The sequence below is a fragment of the Mchenga conophoros genome, linkage group LG3 (genome assembly GCF_057382185.1).
Source record: "Mchenga conophoros isolate Kocher_MC1m ecotype Shallow Benthic linkage group LG3, M_conophoros_male_GT1.1, whole genome shotgun sequence".
NCBI lineage: Eukaryota > Metazoa > Chordata > Actinopteri > Cichliformes > Cichlidae > Mchenga > Mchenga conophoros.
In genome coordinates this window covers 5,619,895-5,635,131 of record NC_140528.1, presented here as the reverse complement: position 1 = coordinate 5,635,131, position 15,237 = coordinate 5,619,895, and positions in this window count along the sequence as shown.

Below are 15,237 nucleotides of genomic sequence, written 5' to 3'. Positions count from 1 at the left end.
AGCTTTGATTTCTTTTTGATTTCTAGAAGTAGTGGTTATAATGTAGGCTTACACATACAGATATTACATAGGAGGTATTTTTAGGATAAAGGGGAGAGCTTATAAATAGAAATGATTTTTATACATATTGCATTTTTTGAGATGAGTTATTGAAGTTATTGAAGGATTGCACGCTTACAGACACAGAGTTAAGAAACACACATGACAGTATTGATTCCAGGCAAAAGGCCTTAAATTCATTTAGCTTTTAACTGAACTTAAAGAAGGACCAAAGAGGAAGGAAAGCATATATTTTGGTTAAGTCTGATAAACTAGAATTAGAAGGTATGGTTACATTAAAAGGAGCAAAATGAAAAAAGGCTATACCAAAATGGGTTATAACATAGGAAATGTGAGGTTAAAATGAAGTTAACACATAGGAATTGTTTCAAGGCAGCATTTAGCTATGATGAAATGTATACAGGAGTAATTGCTTATATGCTTAAACTTAATTGATTAGAATGGTTGTTTTCTTTTGGATCTTTTAGAGTAGAGGAACTTGCAGCAGCGACAATTTGTGCACAGGATGTTGATGATCAGATAAGGGAAAATAGAGCGAGCAACCGGACGTGAAACCAGCGCTTAAAGAGTTTTAAAGTGATGAGGAACGTTGAAGAATATATATAAATACAAGTCAATAAGTTAAGAGCATAATTAGGATCATGCTTTTGATTAAAGAGTCCCAGATAGGATAAGTTAGGGAGATGCAGGAAAAGGTGTTTTGTTTCCTTTGCAGAAGATCGATCTCGGCGACCACAGGAGGGGCGAGGATCCTGGAGATCTCGAGGCCTGCTCAACCACCAGAGAGGGTCTGAGCGAGGACACAATGTATTGCGACCTCTGGTGTTCCAGAGGTCGAGAGAGGGAGTGTGGAGCAGGGAAATTATTTTACTGCTATTGTTAAATAATTGTCATCATTACCATTGCATTAATAATATAATCTGGAGTTTATATTGCATTCAGGGGTTAAACAGTGTCTCTTTCAGAAAGACTGAGTTGCAGGCTGACAGGAAGTTGTATGCAGAAGTGAAAGCAGGAAGTTATTTTGAGCAGCAGGCTAAGACGAGGCTTTAACAATGTAACAGATAGCTTTAAGAAGGCTTTAAGGTTTTATGCACACAGGTATTAAATTAACTTTGTATTCCAGGTGCAGTTATAACTATTTTATACATATTGCATATCTGTGCTTATTTGAGTTGATGTTCAGGTTCTTTAAAGGTCTTAAGCTTCATCTAGTGAGAGTGTCTAGATGATCCATGCTGAGGGAAAACTAGAACATAGAAGGAATTGCAATACATGCTTACAAAACACTTATATATCAGATCATTTTATATTAAGCTTTTAAGTAGAGGTTCTTGGTTAAAACATTTATTTAGTAGAAGACATACACATAGTCTCAGTGAGCTTCTGGTCTGGTAAAAGGTCAGAAGTGCAACAGGTGAATTGAGAAAGAGCATTTGAGGACGAGACACAGACAGTTAAGAGGTGACACAAAGAGCATGTGAGGTCAACACATACACACACATTAGTCAGACTTATTTAGAGGAGAGATTAGTTATGTCTAGACAAAAAAGAGGAACAATTCACTTTAAGATAAGAACGGAAAGTACCAGCCATGAAAATAGAAGATGATCTTCTGGGTGAAAAGCCATTGTTGGTGTTGATCTGATCTATGTATAAAATGTATCTGTGGCGCATGAAGGGGCGTCAGTAAATCAAACCCTGATGCTATAAAATATCTGTTCATGCTTTGATTAAGTCGAGGACTACTGGCTGTCTGCGTACAGAGTGTCTTCCCACACGTGTGTTCATTAAAATCATTGTTGGACCAAGATCCTCTGGACCAAGAGTGGTTTGTACTCTCCCTCCTCAATTGTGAACCTTAACAGTTTCCGCGGACATAAGGCGATTGATAGAGGATTTTTATGAAATACAATATAATCAAGTGTGTTTTATTTTCTAGTGTTCATATATTTTCACATAACCAAGCCTATTGTTAAACAAAACACAATGCATTCCTTACTTCAGTGTTTGAGATGTTTGACAAGACAGGACATACATGCATTCTTTACTTCAGTGTCTGTGATGTCAGATAAGCATGAATACTGCTGTGTCGTTATTTTTCAGTTTGTGTGCAGAGGTTAGATAGCTAAGACAATGCCTGAGCTCTCCCCTTTCCGTTAAAAGAGGAAGTGCTATGTAATCCATTTTGAACTATAAATAAAGCAAGCAGCCTGTACTCGTTGTGTCTGTCTTCTCAGAGGCATTCACCCGTGTACACGTTCTTAAACTCTGAGTCGGTCTGCAGTGTCTTATTTCTCTTACTTGTGAACAGATGTCTAAACCCCTGACATTTAATTGGTCCTTCGTAGCCGGATAACTAACTGTTATTTTTAACGTCTAGTTGTCCACAGACGGTTTTCATCGGATTCTGACGTCGTGTTGCCTGCGCTGGAAAAAATCTGTGCACAGTAAAAAGGAAAATCCGGGAGCGTGAATTCGATCTCTGGTCAGCGAGGCCCCACGACGCCAGGACCAGATGTGCCGGATCCAAAACGCAGCGCCACAGTAAGGTGAATATGAAACACTGCATTCCATCTAGCGCTAAAATACGTTGATATTGAGATTTTCCTTTAAAATAGTGTGTAAACCTGGTTAGCGCCGACAGATCTCAATCCAGAAGGGATTTAAGAGACAACAGGCAAGAGCGAAATTCTAGAAATCGCTATTAAAAGTTCCGGTTGCTTTGGGAAAGCAGCTGTAACGGAACGAGTTCCGGTCGCTCTGGGAGTGGCTGCAACGGAACAGTTAGAAGGTTGCACAATAAAAATACGGAAAGTCTCAATAAAAATTATAAAAGCGCGCTCTGTTTGTGTTAACAAAGAGAAGTGAGTTGTCATTTACGACCCAATACGCGGTCGAACCCTTCTCAAGCTGTTTTCCTGTGTACACTCACGAACTGGCTGGAGTGGGAAACTAAGGTTGTGCGTCATCACGTAAAATCAATAACCGCTTTCTCAAATAGTGAGAAAGTAGAAGGCTGTTATTGATCACCTGCCCGCTCCTTTGTGCCAGAGAAGGTGTCACAGTTCTGACGTAATTAGTTTAAAATGGGTAACTCTAAAACTAAAGTAAAATTAACAGCAGATGAAGAGTGGTTAGAAAAAAACTGTTCAAATGCAGGAATAGTCAGTGCAAAAAGGTGGAGAAATACAAAATAAAATATATTGTCCAGCTTGGCAAGGCAAATGCACCCCTGATTTAATAAATGCTTTAAAAACCGCTTTGCAAAAAGAGCTATATGTGGAAAAAAGTCAGAAGAAAAAAGCAAAACGTCTAGCAGAATGGCATCTTTTCAAAGTGATGATGACAGACGTAGAAGACGTGGAGAGGAAGGAAGTGAAACAGATGAAGCGGAAGTTTACAATATAGAACAACTGCTGCTAGGGTCAGAAGCCAAACCAACAGTTGTAGTATATGTGAAAGGTGTGCCGTTAAAAAAAAATGTTTTGAGACACAGGAGCTTGTAAAACTGTTTTAACTGTAGAAGTCCCAAATGTAACATTTTCAAAAAACACTATAATTGTGAAATCAGCCTCAGGACATGTGACAAAACAGCATCTAACCGATCCCCTTTTTATGTCACATAGAGATAGTGGCCGTGGCTGCAAAAATCAGTGCATTTATGACCCATCATGCCCAGATTGTATGAAATAAATAAAAGGAAATCATTCATATGAAGACCTTTTCTTTTTTTTTTTTTCTTTTTTAAATGACATCAGAAACAGCAGTATGCGACATTACGTGATGGCAGAGCTTCAGTTCATCCTTTGTCATTTTTTTTTTTTTTTTTTTTTTTTTTAATAAATAGGACAGGGGGAATGAATGAGAGAAAGAGGGGGAGAGAAAGAAAGAAAACCAAAGGGGAGAAGAGACGGTGAGAAGGGGGGGAAGAGAGAGAGAGAAAAAAAAAAAAAGAACTCCTGGGTCACCTGTATGGAGAAAAAAAAAACAAACAAACAAAAAAAACAAACAGAGGAGACAGCAAACAACAAAGAGCAACATAATAATAGAGAAAACAAAGCACCATCACAATAAACTAGCTAGTCATAGATATCAATATTTACTAAATAATAAACGATATTGTGCAGCACGCAAGATAGACAGCGCACAGTGTGCTTTGAGGCAGCAGCCAAGAAAGCTTTAGTCCGCGTCTGTGAATACCCATGTGTGCATACCTGTGTGGATCAGCATGCTTGCATTCCAAAGGTTTCTCCATGTAATGATCTGCTAGGGAGTGTGGGGGGGCCACAGCCCCGTCCTCCAGGGTGTGAAGCAGGTATGGAGGAGATCAAAACTCCAGACATCCAGAGGCCCCCAGAACACAAGAGACCATGGAAGACCAACAGAGGGGCAGCCGCGCCACTGTCCCAGTAAGAGCTGAGGAGAGTCCCAGATGAGGGCTCGCCCAGCAGCCGCGGAGCAGAAGTCAGGGGGAGTTGCAGTGACGCGCCCGTGAGCTCCGCCGGCCCCCAGCTGTGCCTGAGTGACCGAGCCCCAGGCCGAGAGGCCGGGGGCACCCCACCTCCAAAGGGGCCCGAGCGAGCCCCAGGCCCCAGGCCCCGACAAGCGGCCGCCAAGGAGTGAGCCGGTGTGTACCCGGACGCCCACCCCCAGACACAAAGAACCACCAACACACCGACACCTGAGGGAGTCCGCCACCGGCAGGGGAAGTGGTGGTGGGTGGAGATAGGCCTCCAAACCTTGGAGGGCCTGAGGTGTCCCCAGAGAGGTGGCGTCTGATACCCAACCTGACATATAGACACAGACATACAGGCACACACAGACACAAACATCCATTCCCACCCTCATGCTCTCATATGCACTCACTCCACACTCAACCAACGTGGAGACAGACATAAAGAGACGCTGTACACACGATCACACTCCCCAAGCGTACTCTACAAACCGGGTCTAGGTACCCTTGCCCCTGGAGGGGGGAATTGCACCCAGACCCAGGTGGTGTTACCCTTTTCCCTGCGGTGGGGAGAGGCAGACCACCCCGACTCCGCAGCAGCAGGGAGGCCCCACACCCCAGACCGCAGTCGGACGGCCAACTCCTCCTACTAGCCCTCCCGCTCCAGCAGGCCGCAGAGAATGGGGGTGGGAGAAGACTCCAAACCTCCCTCCACCCGCTCATTGTAGTGTTGATGCATATGTGTTCTAAGGTGCAATTAAAACCCAGGAGGGCATGGAGCTACCTGCCAAGGAGCAGCAGGTAAGCGCATAGTCCCTCCTGCTAGCCCTCAATGACTAAGTGTATTTAAAATTGAGAGGTGGGCAACGACGTCAGGGGTGAGGTATACACCCTGATGGTGATTTGGATGAAGACCTTTTCTAAAAAAAAAAAAAAAAAAAAAAAAAAGAGAGATGCATAAGGTAGATTAAGGCTGTATCATTGTACAGCCAAGGAAAGTGTGTGAAAAGATAAATGTTTCCATCCTGGAGGTGGGTGAGACTGCAGCTCATTCACGTCCTTGATGGATACAAAATAAAATATAATAATAAACTACTTGGTTCGACATGCAACAGAGAGAATGCATGTGACTGAAGGTTGGATCTGAGATGAGGCAAACAGAAGACCAGTCTAAAAGTAGGCACAAACCTGTTCAGAGATGAAGCAAATTGTACAGATTGGATGAACTATAAATTATCTGTTTGCTGAGTAAGATGATCCTAACTATTAAATTGTCTCAGTAGTAGTATAGTGATATACACTAGTAAAATATTGTAATATACTATTGTTACTATATAGAGAGAAAAAGATGATGATATTAATAATGATATAAAATTAATATTGACAAGAAGTATCCTAGTCAGTATGATGTGAGATGGACAATTGTTATGAAGTAGTCTGCACCAAGCTTAAGGTTTGCTCAAACTCAGTATAATGACATATGAGATGAAGAAAATAAAGGCAATATCTAAACCAATTAGGTGCATAGAGGCACTTAACCTGCTTGAAAACCTGTCATTTATCCTAGATAAATATTACTGAGATACAGAGCACATCTATAATAACAACTAATAAGCCAAACCCTGTAGATAATAACTAAACCTACAGGATTATGAAGCTGAATTAAATGTGTGGACACCGCTAAGTTGATGAGCATGTTACACATTTTCTTTTATTTTTTATTTATTGGTTTTTTATAGCAGAGGCTGCATGCTATTAAAAGCCAACACATGCAGCTGTCTGTGAGCTCAGTTTCCCCTCACACTTCTGCTTTGTTTCTGGCAACATTTTTCTTTGTCTTTTTGTGTCCTGACTCATGTATGTTTTTGTTTTTTGATTATTTTGTTGGTTTGGAAACAAATTTGTGCCGATACTTGAGGGATTGGGTGTGACGGGTACAAAATAATAAATAATAATAACACTATGAAAGTTGATAGTAGGGTGAGTGCAAGGCGGTGTGTGAAAAGAGGAAGTCTGAGAGAGAAGTGCGTGCGTAGGCAAACTGCAGAGTATGTGCGTCAAAAGAGGGTGTATTGTTTTTACATCAAGGTTTAGTAGAACTAAAGTAGAACGTCACAAACAAACAGATAAAAAAGTAAAATGAAGAGAAAAAATAACTGACAATTACATTAATGAATAGAAAACACACATACACAAAGTGCCATATGTGAAATTATTCTAGGAAAGAATCAGAAGTGGGATAGTTTAATATAAGATGCAATGAAGGAAGCAGCTTACACTCCTTTAATTTCCAGAGCCAGTGTGTTCCCTCCCCTGCCCACTTGGCCCCCGTATCAGGCGAGTATGGAAGGCTGGATAGCCCATGACGGGTAAGATCCCACCTCGAAACCCTGGGACAACCTAAGGCAGGCACAGTCACGATTACTCGGCCTCACTCAGTCCCTGTGAGCTCAGACTCACGGGTGAGATGAAGTGAAGAAGACGGGACCTCAAGGGTAAAGCCGCTGGGCTAAGGCGGAGGTGGAAAGTGGCAAGTGGAGCCCTAACTTCTGGCTGAGGACAAGGAATGCTGCTATTTAAGGTGGGAAATCAAAATTTGGGTTAGTAAATTTGGGAAGGAGTAAATTGACTGTTTAAAGGCAAAATTATGAAGGAGTCTGACACACTGGAAAAGCAACATATGCAAATTCACATACACAAACATAAAATACATTTGAGTTTGAAATTGAGGAACTCAAAGAAGCTATATGACAAAGTGAGTTATGAAAACAAAAAGTGATTAAAGTAGTTTTAAAAGAGTGACTTAGGAGTGCTCTGGGACTAAGTGATCAACAGTAGTGATCACTGTAGAAAGAAATAAAATAATTTAATGAGTTGGTAATGTTTAAACATATGTTTCTGTTGTTACAGCAACTCATTGAGAGATGACTCAGTATGCAAATTAGCTGAAGTGAGTGGTGACGGAGGAGCTTCCTGTGTGTGTGTGACTGAGGCTTTCAGAAGAGGAAGCATAGCAGACAAGAGAAGTGCAGAGTTGGGTAGGAAATTTATAGTTTAGTGATTATATGTTGTCGTAAAGGGGTTTTATGCTGAATTTAAGTATGTTAAAGGGGGTGATTTTTGTGTGCAAATTGTGTGGTTTTAATGAGACTTTCGGTGTATTGAGGGGGTGAGATTATGTGGTGGCAAAACTTGTGTGTTTAAGGTTGTTGTGGTGATGGGTTGATTCTGTCAGTAAGGTTTGGGTTGTTGTTGTTTTTGTTTTAATAGAGGGAGTTTTAGGAAACATGGACATGTCTAGGATTGGGCCCATTAGTTTGTAACAGTGCACTTAAAGGAAACCTGTCAGGTGATTTTGTTTTGTGTTTTGTGAGCTAATAATCAGCTCTATTTTTTCTCATTTCTGTTCTAAGCAGGCCTGCAACAGCGCTGACAAATTCTCGGGGAGAGCAAATAAAAGGGGGGCTTTCCAGATTACAATTGGCTGAGGAGAAAGCTACCTGTGGGGACTGATCAGGTCGTAAGTCCCTGTCCAAAATTGTAGGATTTTATGCGAGTCAATCCAGTCCAAAAGCATAAAGAAATATTTTCCTATGGAAAATAAAAAAAAATGAATGAGCTCATTTTGCTGAGGGTGGAGAATCTGATCGTGCGGGAAGCTCCACTATTAGCAAATATATGGTGTGACTGCATGTGAGTGAATGTGTGGCTGGGTGAGTGAGGATGCATAAATGTGGACAAACAATTGGCTTTTACCAGAGAAAATTTCTGTTTTGTAGACTGGGGTTAGATTATGGGATTATAGTATATTGTTGGGAGAATGCCAAATGTTAAAGGGGAAACATTTTTGATGTAACTCATGTTACCATTAATTGGAGAAACACATGACTGATAATTGTTCTGTTTCAAGTTTATTTTTATGACATAGATTGGAACATGAGTGGGAAAACTGAGCATTTTGAGTTTTGTATAGTATTGTGACACATTTCATGTGTCAAAATAAAAGGGGGAATTTAGGGTTTAATAATTTAATTGTTTAATAATTTAGGATCATTTTAGGACTTTTTTGGTTCTTATTATGCGTGATTATGTTTGGGGGTTTGTTGATCATTTGGATATGGTAAAACTGAAACTGTTATTTTTATGTTAAGGTTAAAGGATTAAAGAGGTTGTTTTCTTTTGGATCTTTTAGTAGAATAGGCGCTTATAATGATTTTCTGGTTAAAAAGGTGACTTAAGATTAGAGTAGAGGCACTTGCAGCAGCGACAATTCGTGTACAGGATGTTGATGATAGCGAGCAACCGGACGGGAAACCAGCGCTTAAAGAGTTTTAAAGGGATGAGTAACGTTGAAGAATATATATAAATACAAGTCAATAAGTTAAGAACATAATTAGGATCATGCTTTTGATTAAAGAGTCCCAAATAGGATAAGTTAGGGAGGTGCAGGAAAAGGTGTTTTGCTTCCTTTGCAGAAGATCCTGGCGAGGATCCTGGAGGCCCCGAGGCTTGATGAACCACATCAGACGAGACGCAAGAGTAGCACTAGAGACGTGCAACCTCACGACTCAATCTGGGGAACTGACGTACCAGACGAATTCAAACATGGACCAAAGGACAAAAAGTAATGCTTTCTCTATTCCCGTGGGCAGGAAATGCCAAAAACATGCTCAGGATAGAGACACTCGACTACCGTTTTGGACTGTTTCTGAATGCTTCAACAAAGATCAACAAGGCTCAGAATGAAGAAATCGATGCAGTGCGCATCACAATAATGCAACACCGAGTCGCATTGGACGTGATACTAGCCGAGAAAGGAGGCTTATGTGTGCTCTTCAACACGACTTGCTGCACATACATTCCTGATAATGTGCACTCCAACAATATGACTGACGCACTGGACGTGCTGCGACAACTGAGTCAAGCTCAACGACAGGACTACATCACTGGTGAAGAGGACTGGCTCACATGGCTTCTTAGTGGGTCATGGAAGACGTTGCTCATGAAAGGACTAGTACTCGTTGGAGTACTGCTCATACTCCTTTGCTTATTCTCAACATGCATATTGCCCTGTGTCCACAGAATGGTAAACAATATGTTCACCACAAAACTACTAGCATATGTCTCCCTACCCCAATACGAACCACAAGCAGAGATTGAACTTGAAGAAGATGAATTTTAACTGATGATCATGTATGTTTTCACCAAATGACATGCAAGTTGAAAATGTGACTAACAAGTGACTATGCATTGATTAAACCTGTGAAAAATATTAACAACAGGAGGGAATGATAGAGGATTTTTATGAAATACAATATAATCAAGTGTGTTTTATTTTCTAGTGTTCATATATTTTCACATAACCAAGCCTATTGTTAAACAAAACACAATGCATTCCTTACTTCAGTGTTTGAGATGTTTGACAAGACAGGATATACATGCATTCTTTACTTCAGTGTCTGTGATGTCAGATAAGCATGAATACTGCTGTGTCGTTATTTTTCAGTTTGTGTGCAGAGGTTAGATAGCTAAGACAATGCCTGAGCTCTCCCCTTTCCGTTAAAAGAGGAAGTGCTATGTAATCCATTTTGAACTATAAATAAAGCAAGCAGCCTGTACTCGTTGTGTCTGTCTTCTCAGAGGCATTCACCCGTGTACACGTTCTTAAACTCTGAGTCGGTCTGCAGTGTCTTATTTCTCTTACTTGTGAACAGATGTCTAAACCCCTGACAGCGATCATCGAGCAAAGAACGAGCGGGAGAAGCGTTTCGACGGTCACCATTCGGCTAAAAGCAGTTTCACTTTCACTTTTTATGAAACGGTGCCATTTTTCCATCCGGACCAGGACTACGGTAGCGCAGCAACTTCCAGCGGATTATAAGGAAAAGCTGGCCATCTTCCGCTCCTACTGCAGCAAACACATCGGCGACAAACACATCCAGCGATGGATGACCGATGGAGACCACAGTTTCACCAAGAGTGGAAGGCAGCGCCGGGAGAGTTACGCCACAATTTGCCAATGGATTGTAGATGCTTGGGCTAACATGTCTGCTGGCACTGTTGTTCGAGCTTTCGCAAAAGCCGGCATCATTTCTGAGGAGCCGCACGGCACGGAAAGTGACTCTGACGGTGAAGAAAGTGAACCTGGCATGTTTGATGGAGATTTAGCGCAGCTGTTCAATTCAGACACAGAGGATGAGGACTTCGATGGGTTTGATGATAAAAATGTGAGTACCAAACTTTGTTTTGCTCCTGCTTTAGTTTTAAATACGCACACTTGTATGCTTGTGTGTTGTTGATGATGACGATTACCGGCAATAGAAATGTGAGTAAGGTACCGAACTCAGGTTTGCTCCCGCTTTATTTTTAAATACTCATACGGTACTTGTATGCGCCCTATGGTCCAGTGCGCCTTATGTGTGTGTTAAATACAGTAAGGGCACACATAACTGAGACTGCGCCTTTTAGCACAGTGCGTCTTATGGTCGTGAAAATACGGTATATTAATAACTAACCTCGTGTTGTGGACAAATGATCTCAGTTGTTCTCGTATGGGCTCAAAATGTGGTCATAAATATTTTGTACTTGTAAAAAAGATTTGTATGTGTATAAAAGATTTGTGTGTGGACTTAGAAAAAAAAACCCTGCAAGTTACAAGTACGGATTTTGACCCTATTTTTCTTCCTTTCATCTGATTGGTCAATGTCATGTCAATCAACAATGTAACAATCCAATTAGAGAACAGATGGGTTTGGCTGTCGAGGGGCGCTTTTTTTTAACTGCAGGTCTTTGCCTGCATACATGCACATATGTCCCTCTGTGGGGGGTCACTCCCACTAGGTTTATATCTGGGACTCTCCACCATTTGACCTTAGAACTGAAGAAGCTTCTCGGATGAGAGGTGAAACGTCTTCAAGTAACTTAAAGAAGTCCAGACGCTTTTCTTTGCAAGCTCCTTTGACATTTGACCACGAGCAATCTTTTCTGGTTTCTTTGTAGCCAGAAACCAGCTCTCTCCTCGGCTTCCTCCACTACACGCTTCCCCCACGCCAGTCTCCTCCGTCACTATAAAGGGGAGAGTCATGAGCTCCATCACCCTCACCTGTGCCGTCCAACGTCCCGCCACCAGCCTCCACTGCAGCAGGCCAGAGACCACACCCCTGCCACAATAAGTAAAAGTATATCCTTGCTGTACCCTTAATGCTAAATGTGCTAAATTAACCGCTGCCTTTGCCCCTTTGGGATTATTCTTATGTCACTGGGATGTTGACCTTTGACCTTCACATTAGAGAGATGGGCAGACATAATTAGTGTATGAATTTTAAAGTAACAGGTAATAAAGAGAGTGCAGCAAATGTAGTCAGGTTTATTACTCTGTATCACACATGAGTGCCCGAGGGAGGCGGGGCTGACTGGGGAGACACAGGAAACAGAGAGACAGGGCTGACTCGACATGAAACGATGAAACGTGGGACACGGGAACAGAAACTAAACACAGGCTGAAATGAACACTGAGGGAGGGAGAACTAAGATTACTGAGAGCCTGATAAATAAGAAGAACAAAAACCAAGAAAAACAAGAGTCAAAGAAAACCAAAAACACAAAGCATTGGGCCAGGACCCACTGCTGTGACATTTATATGTGATAAAAACATTAAAAACTGCTCAGATGTTGAAATCTTTCTACGTATACTTTAGGTTCAGCTCTCCAGCCTGGCATTTGGTTAAGCATGATTCAAACATTTGATTTTGTTTAACTGGTTTTAATTATAGTTACTTTTTGTGAACATTTGTTGCAGCATTTAAAAATACATCATTTATTTTCAAACTTTTATTTGATTTAGAGCATCATATTTGACCAACGTAAATGTTTTAATTTCATATAAAATAACTGAAACAGTGAACTAAATATCTGAAATCTTTCCTTCCTTAAAAGTTGTAATCCTACTTAAGTTATAGTGCAAACGCTTAAGCAACAAATATACTTGATGCTAATTAATTAATATTTCCCTTTGATGTTGCAACTATGCGGTCACTTCTGTCTTTAAACAAAATAATATTTTCCAGTTACAGAAATCATAAAGTCCAAACTAAAGTGCTACTGTTGCTATATGCATTTTATATAAATCATGGATGATGGTCCTGACATGAAGGAAGAGAAAGTTACAGGTTGCATCCTTTGACTTTGTCTCCGTGCCTTTGGGCGATTTTCAGAAGGACAGATGTTTCTGTTCAATTCTTAAATCAATTTTTTCAAACACAAACACTATTTTAAAGCTTCTAGAGAGTAAAATATTAATGATAATTATAATAACAATAATAAAAACAAAAGCTCTCAGATCCATCAAACCAAGCAGCAGAAAGAACAATAACTGAAGAGAAAACTTTAACCTTGTAGACTTCATTATGTTCCAGCTGCTCTACAGACGCTGTGACCTCGAACTTAAGCAGGTCGTAAAGTATGTGCAGCTCAATAACTTCATAATCAGACCCTGTGGTATTTAGGCAGCAGAACAACTAAGAATAACAACTACAAATAATGTTTTTAGGTTTCTGTTGTACTGCAAGGTTCTGTACAGGAGAACCAAACCAAGAGCAAATATTACGTCTCATTTACACCTGAGCACGAAGAGCCATCAACATTTAGCAAATTGAATCATCTTTGTTTAGATGCAAGAAGAATCATATAGAAATGAAAAAGTAGAAATAGAAATCCAGAGCAAAGATATCCTCTAATTCAGCGTAGCACATGTGCAGCTGCTGCGATTCACGTAAGCATTCGGCTCGTCACTGTTGCAGATTTTTCTCTCGCTGTTCTGGCTCACAGCGCTGCAAACACAAAAATAAATATCCCCAAAGGTGTGAAAGGGAGCTAATTAGTAAGAGTATTGTTACTCTCCGCAGGAGTAGTCCAGCAGTACAAATCAGTCCAATAACAAGGTGTGTAACATCTAGCAGGGTGACAGAAAAACCCAGGGTAACTTCTAAGGACCTCAACGTCTCTCTCACATTGTGTTTTTTAAACATGCTTCCATTTGTCACTTCAGTCTTTACTCTGAAATACAGGAAGAGAAATCATGGCTGAAACAATTTCTCATGAAACCAGGGGTGTGGTCCAACAGTCAGTTTGGTGAGGAAGGTTCCTAACTGAGAGAAGTGACCCAGAAGTATCTGTGTAGCAGCCACAATGAATCCAGATCATGAGCTTTATTAACTGATCAAAGTCTCTTCTTTCATCTTCTGTATCATTCAGTTTGCATTGGTAATGCCCATTATTGTAATGCTTTTTTAAGACCAGCAAAACTTTATTTCACTTTGGGTTAGCTGGGATAAGTGATGGATGGAGGGAATTTTACTTCAGCCACAGAAATCCTAAACAGGAAGGAGGAGCAGAGTTACAGTGGATCACTATCCAGCAGGGAAACAAGGTTTATTTCAATTTCTTGGCCATGAGTGAGATTTACTGAGTGGGCAAATTAGGGAGACGACACCATCAGATCCCGAGCCCTCCATGTGTTAATCAAGAGACGGCTGCTGTGCTACATCCATAAATAATGAATAAATTAGGAGCTAAAGCTGAAAGGACAGTTTATTTGTACCATCTTCACGTGAACACATTCAAGAACATCACAGATGAAGAAACATTAAAACCTTCCACACTACATAAAGCAAGAAAAATAGTTTTTCTTTCAGGTGGTTTCAGAAAAACAGAAACATCAAACATCTCCAAGACTCTCTTTGAAAGAACTAAAAACCTTTGTTCTCATGGTCCAATCATGAGTGAACTCCCCGATGAAGCCTTGTGTGCTAAAACATGTCAGAGTTTTAAAGGTTAAACATGAGTTTCCAAAACGTTTTGCTGGAGAACAATGAACTATTTGACTGAGTTTCAATCATTTACAGACGAGCAAAACCAGGACAGAGAAAAAAGGACAAAACTGACTCAGTAAAACAACAGAAAAGAAGATCCCATGTAGATCTGTATTATGTAGAAGTTCAGCCCAGCAACCAGTTCAGTTCAACACAAGTTTAAATGATTCTATCTGAACTCTGTGGAGCCTGATCTCAAGCTTTTTGAGTCCGACACAGAAACCAGAGGATCTTTCTGTGTCTTCAGATTCACTGTGATCCAGTGATGGGAGTGATTTCAGCCCTGAGTGATCGCGCTGATGTTTGCACAGAGCAGACAATGAGGTGAATGTTTGGGCACATTGGTAACAGTGAAACAGTTTATTAGTAACGTGGGATCGTTTGTGTGCAGAGTATGAACTGAGATTCCTGAAGCTCTTGTCACACTGGTCACAGCTGTAGTTTCCTTCCATGTGTGCACGTTCATGCCTGTTACAAGTACTTGAATGTGAGAAGCTTCTGTCACAGTGTCTGCACTTGTGTGGTTTCTCTCCTGTGTGGACTCGTTTGTGTGTTTTAAGCTGATCTGCAGTGGTGAAGGATGACCCACACTGATCACAGAGGTGCTTTTTAACCCCACTGTGAATCAGTTCATGTTGTTTTAAATCACTTGATGTGGTGAAGCTTCTCCCACATTCTTTGCAGTATTTCAGTTTGTCTCCAGTGTGTCTACGTTGATGTACTTTTAGGGTCTTTTGCCGACTGAAAGTTTTTCCACAGAGGTCACAATGAAAGTCTTTCCCACCACCACAGTGATGACAGGGTTGAGAACTGGATCCATCTGTGTCGCTCTGCTTCTAAACAAAGACACAA